This window comes from Ursus arctos, unplaced genomic scaffold (assembly GCF_023065955.2).
Source record: "Ursus arctos isolate Adak ecotype North America unplaced genomic scaffold, UrsArc2.0 scaffold_10, whole genome shotgun sequence".
NCBI classification, from domain to species: Eukaryota; Metazoa; Chordata; class Mammalia; order Carnivora; family Ursidae; genus Ursus; species Ursus arctos.
In genome coordinates this window covers 17,139,609-17,156,679 of record NW_026622764.1, presented here as the reverse complement: position 1 = coordinate 17,156,679, position 17,071 = coordinate 17,139,609, and positions in this window count along the sequence as shown.

Genomic DNA, 17,071 nt, shown 5'->3' with positions numbered 1-17,071 from the left:
GGGAAATGGGGCAGGAAGATAAAATGGGGCAGGAAGGTGGAAAGCCTGAATTGAGATAGGAAAGAGATATTGGAGGATATGTGTAAGTAAAATAAAAAAGGCATCAGAGCCAGGAACATAAACCTCAGGGACCCTGGATTCTAGATAGACATTTCTAAAGATGCAGCAGGGAATTCTAGATCTGAGGGTGGCAAAAGGGAATGTGTTTTCCTGTGGGAGGTGTAAGATGTATTGCATGAGGGTACTAGAGCTCGGGGAACTGGCTGGGGGGCTCTGAATCATGAGTGAAATTTAAAGACGTGGCCGCAAAGGAAGAAACAATTGGTCTCAGACACAGGCTAGTAAGATTTTTTCCATGCACTTGGCTGTAGAAGTCAGCGTTTTCTTCCTTTTCTGAAAATCAATCAAAAACATCAAGGAGAATAAAAAATGAGTCCTATAAACTTTATATTTGGTGAAAGCAAGTAAAATGTGTTTTCTGTAGACCCAAATATACAGGAACGATATGAAGACAAACGTACAGAAAATTGGAAAATTAATGATAGGATTTGTTGGGAGGAGAGAAATGTATTAATCGATTTAACAAATCTGTATTGAGCTTCTCCTGTGGGTCAGGCCCTGCTTTAGGCTTGGGGGGGGGACTAGTTATTAAAATGAACAAGAGTGGGCACCTGAGTGGCTCAGTCGGTTAAGCATCTGCCTTCAGCTCAGGTCGTGATCCCAGGGTCCTGGATGGAGTCCTGCTCAGTGGGGAGTCTGCTACTCCCTCTATGCCTCTCCACTGCTGGTGATCTCTCTCTCTCTCTCTCACTCTCACTCTCTCTCAAATAAGTAAAAAATTTTAAAAATGAACTAAGTTCCTGCCTTCATAGAGTTTATGGTATAATTGAGAAAGACTGACAATCGCAAAATAATTGTACGGTGTAATGATGGGCATGTAGGAAAGATGAAGCAGGACAAGGGGACAGTGTGGGCAACGGGAGAGTTTAATTGTAAATAGACTTGTCAGTGAAGGTGCTGTGGACTGAATGTGACTTCCTGAAATTCATATGTTGAAACCTTCATCTCCACTGTGATGGTACTTGGGGATGGAGACTCTGGGAGGTAATTAGAGCTTGAGGGTGGGGCCCTCTTGATGGAATTAATGCCCTTATAAGATGAGGGACAAGAAACCTTGCTACATCTTTCTGTTCATCATCATGTGAGGAAACAGTGAGAAGAAAACCATCTGTACGTTAGGAAGAGGGTTCTCAGACCCAGATCTGCTGGTGCCTTGATCTTGGACTTCTTAGCCTCTAGAACTGTGAGAAATGTTTGCTGTTTAAGTCACACAGTCAATGCTAAGTTCTTATAGCAGCCCAAATAGCCTAAGACAGAAGGTCATGCTGGGTAGGTGATAACTGAGCACAGACCTCAGAGGAGTGGGAGAGGTGAGAAAAAGCAAGTGGAATGGTATGGAGGCCAGGGATGTCTGAGGGGCAGCTGGATGTGTGGCTGGACCTGAAAGGAAGACCGGGCAACTATCAGAGGATGCAGTGAGAGCAATATCAGGATGCCAAGTTGTACAGAGCCTGGAAAGTGAGGCTGAACACTGGCCATTTCATCAGAGTGACATAGGAAGCCATTGGAGGGTTTTGAGCCCAAAGGTGGATGTGATATGACTTACATTTTCACAGGATCATTTTGTTGGTCTTCCTCGTTGAGAATAGATACAGTGTGCATGGTGGAGGCACAGGCTTTGTGACACAGCGGGTGGAGATAGTGGGGAAGTGGGCCAGGAAGATGTCAGTAGGGGTGGTAAAATGTGGTTAGAATTAGATTCATTGTGAAGCTCAGAGATTGGTGATGGATGAGATGTGGTGTGTGGGAGAAGTCCAGGCGAGTCCCAGGTCTTTGGCCTGAGTAATTGGAAGGATATAGTTGAAATTAACTTAGTCTGGACTGCAGATAAAGTTTTTGGAGAAAAGAACAGTAATTTGGTGTTGGCAATGGTGAGTTTGAGATGCCTACTGAACATTCCTGTAGAGATGTGTAGTAGACCATTGGATCTAGGAGTCTGGAGTTCCAGGGAGAGATCTGAACTGGATAAATAATTCTGAGAGTTGTCCCAGTGGAGATGGTATTTTACGGCGTGAGACTAGGTGAAATTCCCAAAAGAATTTGTGTGTGTGTATGGGGGTGTGTGTGTGTGTGTGTCTGGTTGTTTATTTTTAAATTTTTATTATGTTCAGTTAGCCAACATATAGTACATCATTAGTTTTTGATGTAGTGTTCCATGATTCATGTTGCATATAATACCCAGTGCTCATCACAACACATGCCCTCCTTAATGCCCATCACCCGGTTACCCTCTCCATTCTGTAACCCTCAATTTGTTTCCAGGAATCTAGAGTCTCTCATGGTTTGTCTCCCTCTCTGATTTCTTTTCATTCAGTTTTCCCTCCCTTCCCCTATGGTCCTCTGTGCTATTCTTTACATTCCACATATGAGTGAAACCACATGATAGTTGTCTTTCTCTGACGGACTTATTTCACTTAGCATAATACCCTCCAGTTCCATCCATGTCCATGCAAATGGTAGGTATTCATCCTTTCTGATGGCTGAGTAATATTCCATTGTATATATGAACAGCATCTTATTTATCCATTCATTGTTGAAGGGCATCTCAACTCCTTCCACAGTTTGGCTATTGTGGACTTTGCTGCTCTGAACATTGGAATGCACGTGCCCCTTCTTTTCACTACATCTGTATCTTTGGGTAAATATCTACTAGTGCAATTGCTGGGTTGTAGGGTAGCTCTATTTTTAACTTCTTAATGAACCTCCATACCATTTTCCAAAGTGGCTGTACCAGCTTGCATTCCCACCAACAGTGTAAAAGAATTCCTCTTTCTCCACATCCTCACCAACATTTGTTGTTTCCTGTCTTACTCATTTTTGCCATTGTAACTGGTGTAAGGTGGTATCTCATTGTGGTTTTGATTTGAATTTCCCTGATGGCTAGTGATGTTGAACATTTTTTCATGTGTCTGTTGACCATTTGTATGTCTTCTTTGGAGAAGTGTCTGTTCATGTCTTCTGCCCATTTCTTGACTGGATTATTTGTTTTTTGGGTATTGAGTTTGAGAAGTTCTCTATAGATTTTGGATACTAGCCCTTTATCTGTAATGTCATTTGCAAATGTCTTCTCCCATTCTGTGGGTTGCCTCTTAGTTTTGTTGACTGTTTCCTTTACTATGCAGAAGCATTTTATCTTGATGAAGTCCCAAAAGTTCATTTTTGCTTTTGTTTCCCTTGCCTTTAGAGACATATCTTGAAAGAACTTGTTGTTGCCGATGTGGAAGAGGTTACTGCCTATGTTCTCATCTAGGATTTTGATGGATTCCTGTCTCACATTGAGGTCTTTCATCCATTTTGAGTTTATATTAGGTGGTTGTTTTTTAAATAAAGTAGGACAAGGCATCTTTCAGAAAGCATGGCAAAGATGAAGGTCATACTGTGCAGTACATCTGTTTTTCTAATTTATGGTACCAGGGCTCTGCGCTAGGGCCATCCAGGACCAGTTATGGTTCAGAGATTAGAGGCTCAGGGTTACAGATTCAGTGGGAGTTTCAAATGAGCAGGATTTGCGTGATGAAAATATCAAAATTATCCCAATGTTTGGATCACCCTGTGTTAAGGTTATAAGACAAATATGATTATAAAGAGGACGTTGGATTTTTAATAGAAGATGTTCATTTATTTTTCTTTGAACCAAGTCTGATACAGTTCTCTGCAACACACGTGATGACAATCAACAACCCAGGTTGCTCCTGACACACAGAAAGTAGATGAGCTGCCTGATCTGTCAGGACCTACCTCTCTTCTCAGAGAAGGTGCTTAACCTCCTCCAGCCTCATTTCCCTCAGAGTGAGGAAGGCTTGACACGTCTCTCATCTCTAAGACTCTCTTAGTCTTACTTCATCACCCATTAGCATCGGCTTTAACTGAATCTTGGGTAGAATTCTATTGCTTTAAGACAAAGCTTTTGTGGTCTTAAACTATATTTGCGTGTTAAATAATCTTGGAGGAATTTTTTTTTTTTTTAATTTTAAAAGAACTCAAGTACCAGATACTGTGCTGTTCATCCTTTCAACATAAATATACAAAGTAGTATTTGGTAACCCTTATTTACGTTTCTCCTAATTTATATTTACTATCTTTACAGATAATTTCCCATAAATTATATTTGCTAATTATAAAACAAGAAGTTTTTTTAAATCTCTTTAATAACACATTTTCGTTCCTAAGTTTCCAGTACTTTAAGATGTAGTTTCAAAATAAAATATCAAATTATTTTGCAATTCAATGTATTAGATTTAGAATTTTCTCAGGAAGAAGAGCTGTCTGCTTTTTGCACACTCAGTTGTCATTCTGTTTCTTGTCTATTGTTTTTTTGTTACATTTCAAATTCAAAGGAGGATTGGGAATAGCTAGTATATTCTAAGCAGAGCTGACTCCTGCCCAGGTATCATTCTAATTAACAGTTGCAGAGTGAGAGAAGTCTTGGTGTTACCAGGGTTCTAAGGAGGCAAATGAGACTCAAGAAGGTTGAACTTGCTCAAAGTTGTATAATTTATCACTTGGATCTGACTAGAGAGACCAGGATATTTACATTACCCCTCATAGTGCCACCATATCTTATTTCAAATCCTTCATATCCTGAGTTTTATACATTGCTTATGGCCCACTCTATCCATGTGAACCAGTCATATCAAATAATACCATCTTAAATTTTTATTAATGAGTCCATCTTTTATGTCTGCCATGAATATTTCCATATTTTTACACCAAATGATTGTAGGTAGATGTTGCAGAAACACGTTTATAGAGTCAGAAATAAATTTATGGATAAATAAATCACAAAATCTATAAATTTTTAGTAAGAATCTGCCTTCTTAGGTGCTACTTTATCCATCAATCCAAAAGAAAGAGAAGTTTTAATACATGGAAATTGACTGCATTTATTTCCCATCAATTTCACCATGATTAACATAGTTTAGTGATGGATTTGTAGTCAAGAACACCTTAATACATTACAACCTCATCGAGTTTCTTTGGAGAAATATGCACTTACATATAATAGGGCCAACTGTCAGTCACATTATTCACGCATAGGACAACTCCAAGTGCTGCTATTTACTTATACTATGAAATTAGTGGCACTTCTGGAGTTATGCAATACACAACCTCCACAACTCTATACCATGACTAGCATGGTATAAAAGTTGTTCCATTTAAAACCATGGAGAAGTTTGAAATTACATATTGCATCATATATTGAACATGTCATTCATAGTAACAGAAAGTGTTGAAAATCACATTAAAACATTTAATTACATAGTATATCATGAAAGAATTAGAGTTATACCCAATACATACTTACTGATGCCCTCTCTCTCTCACCCAAAATTATTTGAGGAAGATTATAATTATGTGGATATATATATACATTTATGTATATATTTATGTATCTAAACATCTTTATATATGTAAACATTATATATATTTAGATATTCTGTGTTAAACATAGTGGGAAGAAGCAAATATATAATAACAATGATTAGTAAAGCGACTGACAGATACCATATTCATTCTTGGATTTCCCAAAAACTAACATGAGGGAAGTCTGCATTTGCAGTCTTTCTACTTTTTGGAGGAAAATACTGTCAGATTTTCAAAGGGCAAACACAATTCACTATGCAATCTATCCTAAAATGAATTTCTCACATGAACCGTTATTTGAGACATGGACCACGCGGACAAATTCATATGTTTTTGAATGACTACAATTTTATAACAAATATGGAAGAATTTATGCAGTTACTTGTTCTAACATTCAAGCAATTCTGTTAATATTGCTTCTGATAAAAGTAATCTCATTTGGGGATGGAATATAGATATTTAGAAAAAGAGATGAAATTGGAGAGCAATTTGATGGTATGCTTTGACTTGACCTAGAGCATTTCTAGTCTGTTATACTTAGGGAGAGACATTCTCTATACTTTACAAATTAGGTAAGCTCATATAGAGTCTGCACTTTGCTTTAAAACTTGAAAGCCCAACCATGTTTTTTGTTTGCCTTTTGTTCTGTTTTTGTTTTTCTGAGGTGGATGGGTGGATGGCCGCATCATTTCCACATGAGCTGAATCACTGAGGCTCCTTCAGGCAAAACCCTATTGTTGTTGTTTTATTTCCTCCAAGAGTCATTTTGATTTTATTTCAGCATTTGCACAAGAGCCGAATAAAATCCCGGAGTTCTAAACCTATATCAAAGGGGATTTTATTACAAGAGTTTAGCCCAATGATGATCCTTAAAAAAACATTTCATCTTAAATAGATCTCCCCGTGTGGCCACTAGGATAATTTCAGTGGTGAAATAGCCTTGCATATCTGAACAAATTGACTCAGAATATGTTTTAGAAAACTGACTTTAATGATACCAAAAATGAGCATTAGATTGATAACAGAACTATGAGTCACTCCTAGTTTTTACATATAAAATCACTCCAGCAAGCAGTAAGGACTCATCCCCCTTTTTACTTGCAAAGAAAATGGTGCATTCAGTTCATCTGTAAATAGTTTCAGACCATTATGGAGTAAATTAAAGAATATAGGATTAAAACCCTGGTTTATGATATATCACTTGAGATTTTAATCTTTCAGTATCCTAGTTATGGTAAATATAATTCTCACAGTGTCATTAAAATGTGTAATTTATAGAAGCAGTAATAGCCAGGGCTTTTGATCATAGCTGATTTCTCTTCTAATCAAAAGCCAATGATATAATAATAAAGAAATGATAAAGTTTTATGTTGCTGCAACTTGTCAATCTGTCCATGAAGGTTTAAAAGGTGGCCAACAGTAGAATGGTGGTACCTGGAAATTCTGCAGTCCCCGGTGTAAGATATTGGGTTAAAGTTAAATAAATAAATAAATAAATAAATAAATAAATAAATAAATAAATAAAGTAGCATAAACACCATTGAGTAAATTCCAGATTTTCAGTGAGTAGAGTATTGTCCCTTCTGAAAATGAGGCAGGTTACACTTTGATTCAATTGAGAGGGTACTGAATATGAGGTGTTAATTAGAGGTTTGGTGCCCACCGTGCTAAACAGGCTTCAAACTGTTCTGGCTGTCCTTTCTAGTAAAAGCTGGAGGAAAGAGGCCTTCATTTCCCAATGGTAGGACAGCATTTGCAGTTTTCATCTGTCAATAATGCTTTGTGATGTGATATGTGAGCAAGCCTTTCTTAAGTGGCTTTTGAAGAAACTCTTAGAAGTTGTTTGAACATTGTAAAGACTGCATAGAGAGCTAATAAAGACCTTGAATCATTTCACCTTTATCTGCTGAGCTTTTCAGACATTACTGGTGTCGTTTGAAGACAAAGCGAGGCAAGGACTCATAGACAGAAATTCACATCCATCTTAAGAATGACAGTAAGCACAGAATGACTGCTGAATAATCAACTTGGAAATCTCAGTACACTGGCCTACAGAGATAAAAGTTTGTGCTTGTAGATGAATCTGGCTCGATTTTCACTTTTGTTGCATGTGCTTATCCCTAAGTACAAGATGGTAACAAGAAAAATATCCCAATAGATGCTACTGGGATACAGTGAGAATTTATTAGGTAGCAGTCACTGTTCTGTGCACATTTTGTGCATTCTTTTATTCTTAGATGTAAGCACGTGAAATATATGGTAGTGGTTCTATTATTTAGTCTCCATTTCACAGGTGAGGAAACAACCCCAGAGATGTAACGTAAGTCATTCAGCATCCCAAAACTGTAAAAGTAGATAGAAGTGGCAGACTCCCTTGCTCTATTTTCAACTGCTGGGTTACTCTGATACTCAGCTTTGCCTGTAAGTGGACTTAGTTTTGAGAACACCAAAGAAAATTCTGGACGTTGAATCTCCCTTCCGAAAGCAGTGCCATTTGTTCAATGATGAAAGATTGTGCAGTTTAAAGAGCTGTCAGGGGCAAGAGCTTTAAATAGCCTTGATGTGCCTTAAAGAGATGCACACATATGTTAGGATAAGGAGGCATTCAACTCAAAGCCGAGTTCAATACCAATAAAAAACGCTGCTGGGCCAGAGAGCTCAGTGTTTACTCCTCTGTCACAAGTTAGAATTAATGTTTCTAGGTTAACTCTCCAACTTTTTTTTTGATTTTTGTATATCCTTAAAATAAAAAGGGTCTGTTTATATCGATAGCAATATCACGAAATCCAACTCTTACAGGCAAAAATGACACACTAGTCAGGTGAGGGACAGCTGACACATCGGCTGATTCAGTTATGGATTCAAGGATTTATCCACACAAGATTCCGCGTCCTGCAAGCTGGAAAACACAAAGCTATTGCTTGCCTTTAAGGGAAACAAACATAACAACAAATTACAACTTCACAGGAGGAATGTTTAGGTAAAGATATATGGAAAGTGAGCTGGGGATATAGAAAAGGTCTGCCTCCGTCTAGGAGAGCATCCTTGGTGGTTTGGAATGCAGGTCTAGAGAGCCCGTTAGGTCAATTTCTGCTAATCTGTACTGGGTAAGCAAAAATGTCTGACCTGAAACGAAGCAAATAGACACAAGCTGGGGATTTCCTAGATTCTGTGAGGAGACAGGAGTAGAAATAAATTGGAATTTGTGGTACAGTATTATTTAGAAGGTATGAATAGAAATTATGTTTCAGTAAAATCCTCCATACTTCAACAAGAGTGCTTAGCTAAATTTCTGACATCGTGTTTTTGCGTGTGTAGGGTAATGATAACGCACGGATACACTCACAGACTGCCCAGTTGCCACTTGATGGAAGGACACGGCAGAACTGGCTGAGTGCCTTCACTTTTTTGTAGTTTTGCAGTCATACTCCATTTACTCAGAACTCCTCACAGTTTCGTGCAAAGCACTGAGTCATTCCGTAGCCATGCCCTCCCCGTCAAGAAAATCCGCCTTCCCCTTTCACCTTGCTGTTCCTTCCGTATTTGTTTCAGGCGTCACTTCCTCCAGAGAGCCTTCCTCGTGACCTCACTTGGTTTAGGAATGTACCCATGGTGTCCTGTCTCTATTACACGAATGAACACTCTGCCGTGAACCTGTCTAGTTAACTGTTGCTCTAAGTCTTACTCAGTTTTGATTTTCTAGCACCTGACGCAGGACAAGGGGTACAGGACTTGGCAACATATATTTATTGCCTAAATGAATAAGTAGCTGTTGCTAATTTGTTACAGGAATTCTTACATTATTTTTGGACATTCAAATCAGTTACCATAAGGTTTCCTTCTTCTCTAAACTTTCATACCTCTTTAATGTCATTACTATGGCATTACCTGATGACAGGACGTGGAAGTTGAAAGGAGATTTGGAGATGGACTAGTTCAAACGTTTATTTTACAGATGAGAAAGCAAAGAGCAAGGAAGGTGAATCATTTATCCAAGTCCTCTCAGATAGTGAACATTATGACTAAGACTGGAATCTTTATCTCCTAATTACTTTTATGGGGCTCTTTTTACCTGTTCTACATTATATAATTTCTGACTTAGTGAATAGAATTTTAAGTCACTTCAGAGCTTAAATCTTGTTTGTATAATAATGATTTTTGTGCAGCACTGTAATAAATGGTAGACACCGAGTAAATATTTGTTGAATTAAATTACTCCTAACTTCCATGCTTAAGACCATATTTCCTGCGTCGCTTGGAAAGCTTTGAATTTATAATCAATAGCAAAGGGGATGGGAATTTCTTATAGGGGCTATGTGTATAATACTAAAGTAACAATTCTGAAATTCACATGTTATCATTATTTCCTTATAATCCTATCACACAAGAGCATTAAGGTAGGTGTTTCAACTCACAACTCATACTTAACTATCAAAATTCTATTTCTTGTGTATCATGACAAAGTGTCTTAATATTCAAACTGAATCTGGAGTAGAGTCTATATTTGAGAACTACCAGAAATGAGTTGAGGTACTAAATAGAACAAAGGCTGACATTAGAGAACTGGAAGAGCTTTGAGCTCATAATGATTTTTAAATGGTCGTTTTCCCTGAGCTTCAGTAAAATCATTCAGCCCATTCATTTTTTTCGCAACCGTGGGGCATGTTTAAGGATTAATTTTAATTATAGGGAATAGAGATAAATATATATGGTATGGTTCTATAAAAGGAGGCTATTGTATAACAGAGAAAACATTAATATGTATACTTACTGCCTTTTCTGGCTGTAGTAAATCAATTTGTATCTCACAGCAGATTGCATGGGATTCAAACTCATATTCTATGAAGCAGCTGACTTTCAGCTGTATTTTCTATCCATTTTCTTCTTTTACCTGAACGTGATTGACTATAGCCCTAAAACATCTGGGAAGAGGGAGAGAGAAAATTCTAAGAGAAGCAAATACTACTACAAGGAGCGTGAGATGGGAGGATAATGCATTTGGCCTCCCACTGACCTCTCTGTTCAGCTCCTTCCTCCCTTGCCACTGCTGAGCACTAGCTTTCTCATTCCAATCATTCTTATACCACATTAATAAAAGAAAAGAAAATCATTTTGGTTATTGCAGGTCTAAAAGCCAATCTGATTATGCAGCTTCAGCTTTCACAGTGACATAGAACATCCTATTGACACGTGTGTGTAAATATCAGAGTTCTTATGTATTTAAGGGGCTTAAGAGGACTTACTTTGGCCTCTGGATGTTGTAAGTTTGACCGAGAACATCTATTTTTATCAACTATATGGATCTACCAGTCATGTGGGAGAAGAGGCAAGTTCCTTTGATGAGAGATTAAGATGAAGGGAGACAGGTTGGCAAACGAGCTGCCTTTCCTGGTGTTGCCTCTGAAGGGGTAAGGAAGTGAGACTATTGCATGAGGGAAAGCTCAAGGAGCTCCCCCTCCCTACAGCTGGGCTGACCTGCTGCTCTCGGTGGTGGCCAAGCCCTCTTGGGGCTAATGGGTCGATATTGCCCCCAGCCAGAGTGTAGAAAGGGATGTGGAAATGTGATCCAGAGGTAAGTTACAAAGGAAGGGTCAGGAACATGTGCTTTGTAAACTAAACTTATTTGTTTGTCTACATTCCCTTATTTTTATTTTCTATTTTTCGATGGTATTTTTTTAACCTATCTTTGAATATACCAGACTCTGAGCTCTACTCATGAGAACTGGTGAAGGCCTTTTTGGTCCAATCTGGAGATGAAATTTAAGGTAGCACATGCACCTGTGAGGACCAGCATTTAGGTGGAAGTGGTCATCACTTGCTGAGCATCAGAATAGAAAGAGACGCTCCAAGGGAACACTCTGAAGTCAATTACTCATCTCTCCCTATTTACATATACACCACCCAGAGCTGGAACCTTGGAGACCTTTGACTGCATTGCCAATAAGGGATGAACACTGTATTCGGTCAGAACAGGAAAACCTAGTTAATTGATTGGCAGGGGTGTGTGTGTGTGTGTGTGTGTGTGTGTGTGTGTGTAAAATACTGAGTAATTGGGGGAATTCCAAGGACTTGCAGGTGCTAATGAGTTCTTTTGCTAAGATGTTAAAACACTTTTACAAGTATTTGATAATCCAAAAAAATGACTTCAGTGAAGATTTGCGAGAATGTCTGTGTTAGCTCACAGTAAAGCAGCTCAGGTGTTTAGAGCTTGATCCATCATGAGACTCTGAATGTGGAGCTGGAGAATGAACCAAGTGCTCACCTATTCCAATGTCTCCGCGAATAGGAGGCTCTGGTACTACAGAAAATGAAAGAGGCAGAAATATTTTGATAGCCTATCTGTTCAAGAATTTTTCTCTTCTGACTTAGAGCCCAGGTAATTACGATACTCTTAGCTGGTGGCTCTCATGAACTGAATCATGGCAATTTTTGCAAATGAAACGGAATATAATCCATATAGAAATGGAAGAATATTTTAGTGTAGAAATCTGGACAGATCAGGATTTGAATTCTGGGTCCATCACTTCCTTACAGTATGAACTTGGGAAAATTATTTATTCTCTCTTTATTTCAGCTTTTTCATCTTTGAGTATAATCCTATCAATTTCACTTTCATTTCACTCCCCTCCTCCTTCCTTTGCAAGCATATTGATTGAAAAGTCTGTCTCTTTCCAGGCACTTTGCTGGCTGCTTAAAGATAGAATGTTAAACAATTCTGATGGCGTCTTGGCTAGGAGGTTTCAAGCTAGTGGGATTGTTGTGAAGAATAACTGAGATAGTGTATGTCAGTCGGTGCATTTGAAGATTCTCAGTCATTATTGGGGTCCTTCCTTCTTGCCAGTTGCCCAGTCATGCAACTTGTTCAGAGGCTCAGGAGAGTAGAGGTACCCTTTAATACTTTGCAACACACAGAAGGTTTAACAGACACTTAATTCTTTGACTTCACATGATTTTACTTTGTTGCCATTTTGTAGATGAATACAAAGGGGACAGATAAGCCTCCACTCCCTGGGCTGCGGTGTGACAGATCTTGTAGGTGGAAGCACTTCAGACATCATCAAGATGGTATTAATTTAACTTGTACCACAGTGTTATGTGTGAGGAGTCTCCAATTTTGTTAATGGCATACTTAATTGACAATACAATCATGACTCGGAAGGGTGTGAAATTAAAATCTTAAGAAGCATATAAAATAACAGGGCAATTCAGAAGTTTCGTGTGACTAAAGCAATGCAACTGGAAAGCATCTTATTTATGACCGGCTTTTCATTCCTACTCAATTCCACTTGGTATCTGTCTTAGTCCATTCAGGCTGCTGTAAAATATAAACTCGGGGTTTATACACAATAGAAATGTATTTCTCACCATTCTGAAGGCTGGAAAGTTCAACATCCAAGGCAGTGGATACTTAGTATCTTGTGAGGGCCTTTTTCTTGGACAATTGTCTTTGCATTCTGACCCCAGCAGGTTAGCTCTGTGGGAACTCTTTTAGAAAAGGCTTCAGGGGCGCCTGGGTGGCACAGCGGTTAAGCGTCTGCCTTCGGCTCAGGGCATGATCCCGGCGTTATGGGATTGAGCCCCACATCAGGCTCCTCTGCTATGAGCCTGCTTCTTCCTCTCCCACTCCCCCTGCTTGTGTTCCCTCTCTCGCTGGCTGTCTCTCTCTCTGTCAAATAAATAAATAAAATAAAATAAAAAAAGGATTCATTCCGTTCCTGAGGACTCCACGTCATGACCTAATCACCTCCCCGAAACCCCACCTCCTGACACCAACATTTTGGAGTTAGAATTTCAACATAAGAATTTTACAGGGAGTGGTAAAAACCGATATAAAACATTAATGATCACTTGCCTAATTAAGAAAAAAACTATCAAAAATAGATATCCATGATGTTTCTAAAAAGTACAACACGGAGGAGAGCAGTACATCTCGATTCTGAGGCTTGTGGTCTGGAAAGTACGTACTACCTGGTTTCTTCCATTGTCTAGATCTTTAGGACATCTCAAATGTTTAAGATATATTTGAACGTGTCTATTTTCAGTTATTGCTGGTGTCTCAATACCTCCCAAATACAGAGATGATGCCACTGCTCAATGACCATCTGTGAGACATGGACTTCGAGTTTTGGGTTTCAGGAGTGATGGGCTGAAATATGTTATTTACATTCTCTTACTCTGTGTCTCCTGGGGAGAACATCTACGTCTTGTATTTGGTAAGGTAATTAAGAACATATCACATGGGCCTCTGAACAGACCAGAATCAGACTTGTGTCTCTGCACCAATGGCCTGGTACTCTGGCTGAAAGATCTTTTTAAAATGAATTACCTTCAATATTATTACATTTTCTCTTGACAAATTAGAGTTTTGTTTTGTTTTTTTTTTCAAATAGGAAATGGCTGATTTATTTTAAACTACAAATAGTATTTTATTATACTTTCAAATTTCAAACAAATTAGGTAAATGAAAGTGGTGAATATTTAAGTTTTACTGTAGAGCAAGGGAAAACAGTTATGTAAATTATATACACACTGATGGGATAGAAATCTGCATATTGGAATTTCTAATCCCCTTCGGTTTTTTTTTATAGTATCGCCATAATGCAAAAAATTACTGCTCTATTGCATTAAAAGCACATACTTATTAGTGAAATGGCCAGGAAAAAATATTCACTCACTCAGGAAAGTATTAACATGAGATATTTTGCCTAAGTGTGTATATCACTTGAACTTCCTTTGAACTCTGTGCGCTTCTGGCTATTTATGACAAAGAAAGCCATTGCTCACAAAGTATCGGGTTTGCCTTTGAAGCAATACCAGATCATTGACAAAAGGCAGAGCTGAGATTAGATGCCGAGGGTTATTGTCTTGCTATAGTCCCAGAGCTATGTGAAATGTCAGCTAATTGAAAATGGTAATTATCCTACATAACAACATAAACTGTTTCATTCTAGGATATGTGTTGCTTTTAAATTAATAGCCATTGATCTTCTGGTTTTTCACAATTCTTCTCTGTCCTTTTGTCAAATTATCTAGCCATCAGTCCTTGGGACAAAACCCATTTCACCATTTTTATTGACCATAGTTTAATGAGTGACCTGGCCTTCCTGTTTGGATAGACTGTAATAGGTCCATCCATCTGAGGGTCTGTCAGCCAGAGCTGTGTAACCTTTACTGTATATTTGGTTTCTTAGTGGAAAAGTTTTAAAACAAAAACTTCAAAGAATTGCGTTACTGTGGCTATTTGCATTGTTTTCAGATACTGGTTGGGAGGAACCAAATTAATCACAGTAGTCATACATGTTTAAATTATGATCTACTGAGAAAGACTGTCCCTTGAGAGAGGAATAATATGTATTCACAATGCTCGGCTTGCATCTAACAAGCAGTACTTCATACCAAATGGCTTTGAGGGAAATTTGTATAGTATAATTTTTCAGGCACAGAATTAAAATTCTCAGCTATGATGGGGGAAAAAAACCGTCGAGTAGAAATTAGAAATACATATTCTCCATCGCTATAAAATGAACTATGTGTGCACTCTGATCCCATAAAATTAAGTTACTTTAGAAAATAATTCAGAGTAACCTAATCTCGAGTCAAGGTTTTCTGTTGTAATGGTAGGCATCCTAAAGACCTTGGGCTCGATCTGTTTTTACGAAGTGAAGAAGACATGAAGAGTGTGAGAATTTATTCAAATATAATCAGGCAAAATTCTCCATTGTTGAGCTTAGAAGCCTAATATACAGTGATTACGGGAAAGCTATGTTATGCCCTTACTTCAAGCATGCCACAAAATCATAAAACTAATTTGATTTTTGAGTGTGAAAGAAATCAGTGCAATGTCTTTCTAGTCATATCAGAAGTAGGAAACCACACTTCCTACAACTTCAAGTCGTCAGTTGTGACTATGAAGTATATCCACAGACTATGGAGATTTAAGAACACAAAAATTCATAACCAAAAATAAGCAGTTGAAGGTAAAATTTATCTGACATGTTGAATAATGAACAAATTTCTTTTGTGATCCACATTATCTGGCACGAAGATGAAAACACTTAATCATATTGGGAAATCATGTTTTATATCTTAGAGAAAGTGGAAGGAAAATGTTTGGAAGTGAAGGTGTAGGGTAGCTTGGTTGCCTCCCTTATTGAAAACAATTCTGATGATGACTCTCCTTGACGACTCTAGGCAGGCTTCTCTAAGAGCTCTAGGCCTCAACCTTGGCATCTGCCCTTGTTGGGCCTAAAACACCCACTTGCAGGAAGAATCTTGCTAAGTCAGTGGGGCTGGGATCCCACATCCTCAATATCTGATCCCTGTTAGTGTGTGGATTACATGGATTGCCCGCTGTCCCAGGTGATTTGGGATCACCCTGGCCTTCTTCAGCATTCCCTTCAAGTCTCTTTAGCCAGAATCCCCCTTTTACTCCTGAGGTTTCCTCTTAGTGATTTTCTTCCCACTGATCCTTCATCGTGCTCCTGGGCTACAAATCTCTACTTGTCCATCCTGTATTCTGAATTAAGCTCAGTTCTATATTGAGGTCTCTTTTCTCTTATTGCAAGCATTCCTGAATAAAGATTTTTATCACTTTACTGCCCAGCTCTGGTGTTCTTTAACAATTTTTATCCCTTTAGCCGCTTTAGGCTCTGTTTTTGTTTTGTTTTTGTTTTTGTTTTTTGACACTTCTACACACCCTTGTTCCATTTCAGGCCAGAATTGTTTAGGATGCTATCTCCCTTCTGTCCTGTCCGAAACTCAGTACCTGAAATTAAATGAATGCATTTGCCAGAAGAACCCAGGCATGTACCTATAGGACCTTAGCAAGCTCTCTACCTTGCACTATTTTCTCCTCCCTCGTCTGCTATCAACTAGAATAGGAGGCTGAGGGCCATCCTTTTCCCCTCTACTCCTTTGGAAGGAAACTGAATGAAGACTAATAATGGTCATTTCTGTCTAATTTGGTAGCATAAAATGAGGGCATTAGGTCTTTCCCTGAAAATCCTGCCTTTTATAATAAAAGTAACTCTATATCCATATTCTGTGCCTTGCAAAAGAATATCCATTGGGAAAAATATCACAAAAATACTTTTACATCTGTCCTGTAAACTTCATGAAGTTTAAGTCCACTAAATCTGTTCTTTCAGTCCTCTGAAACCTTATATAATAAAGGCTCTCTAGAGGTGATCGGAATGGAACAGCATGTAGAGTTATAGCTGGGTATTGCTATGGGGAAAATAAAAACAGTAGTCATTCGCTATACAGCCTGCATTCATGTAATTGGTGTTCCCTAGTAAACTATCTGGCGTGCAGAATGCTAAGTATTCAAAGTACCTGGCATTTGTGATCATTGTAATTGTAAACTGTTGGCATTTGGTTTATGTTATTGAGCCAAACCATTTTGTACTACTCTTAAATATTTTGGCTTTAGAACTTTGTTTTTGATACAGATAATTTCTCTTGTTATTTCCCTGTTTCCTTTATTGCTGTCCTGCATTCAGCTGTAATTTGCTTTAATTGAGTCATCCCCATGATCATGGAGAATTTGTTTAGCCACTGCAATTTTTAGCTGTAATCTCATTTTGAA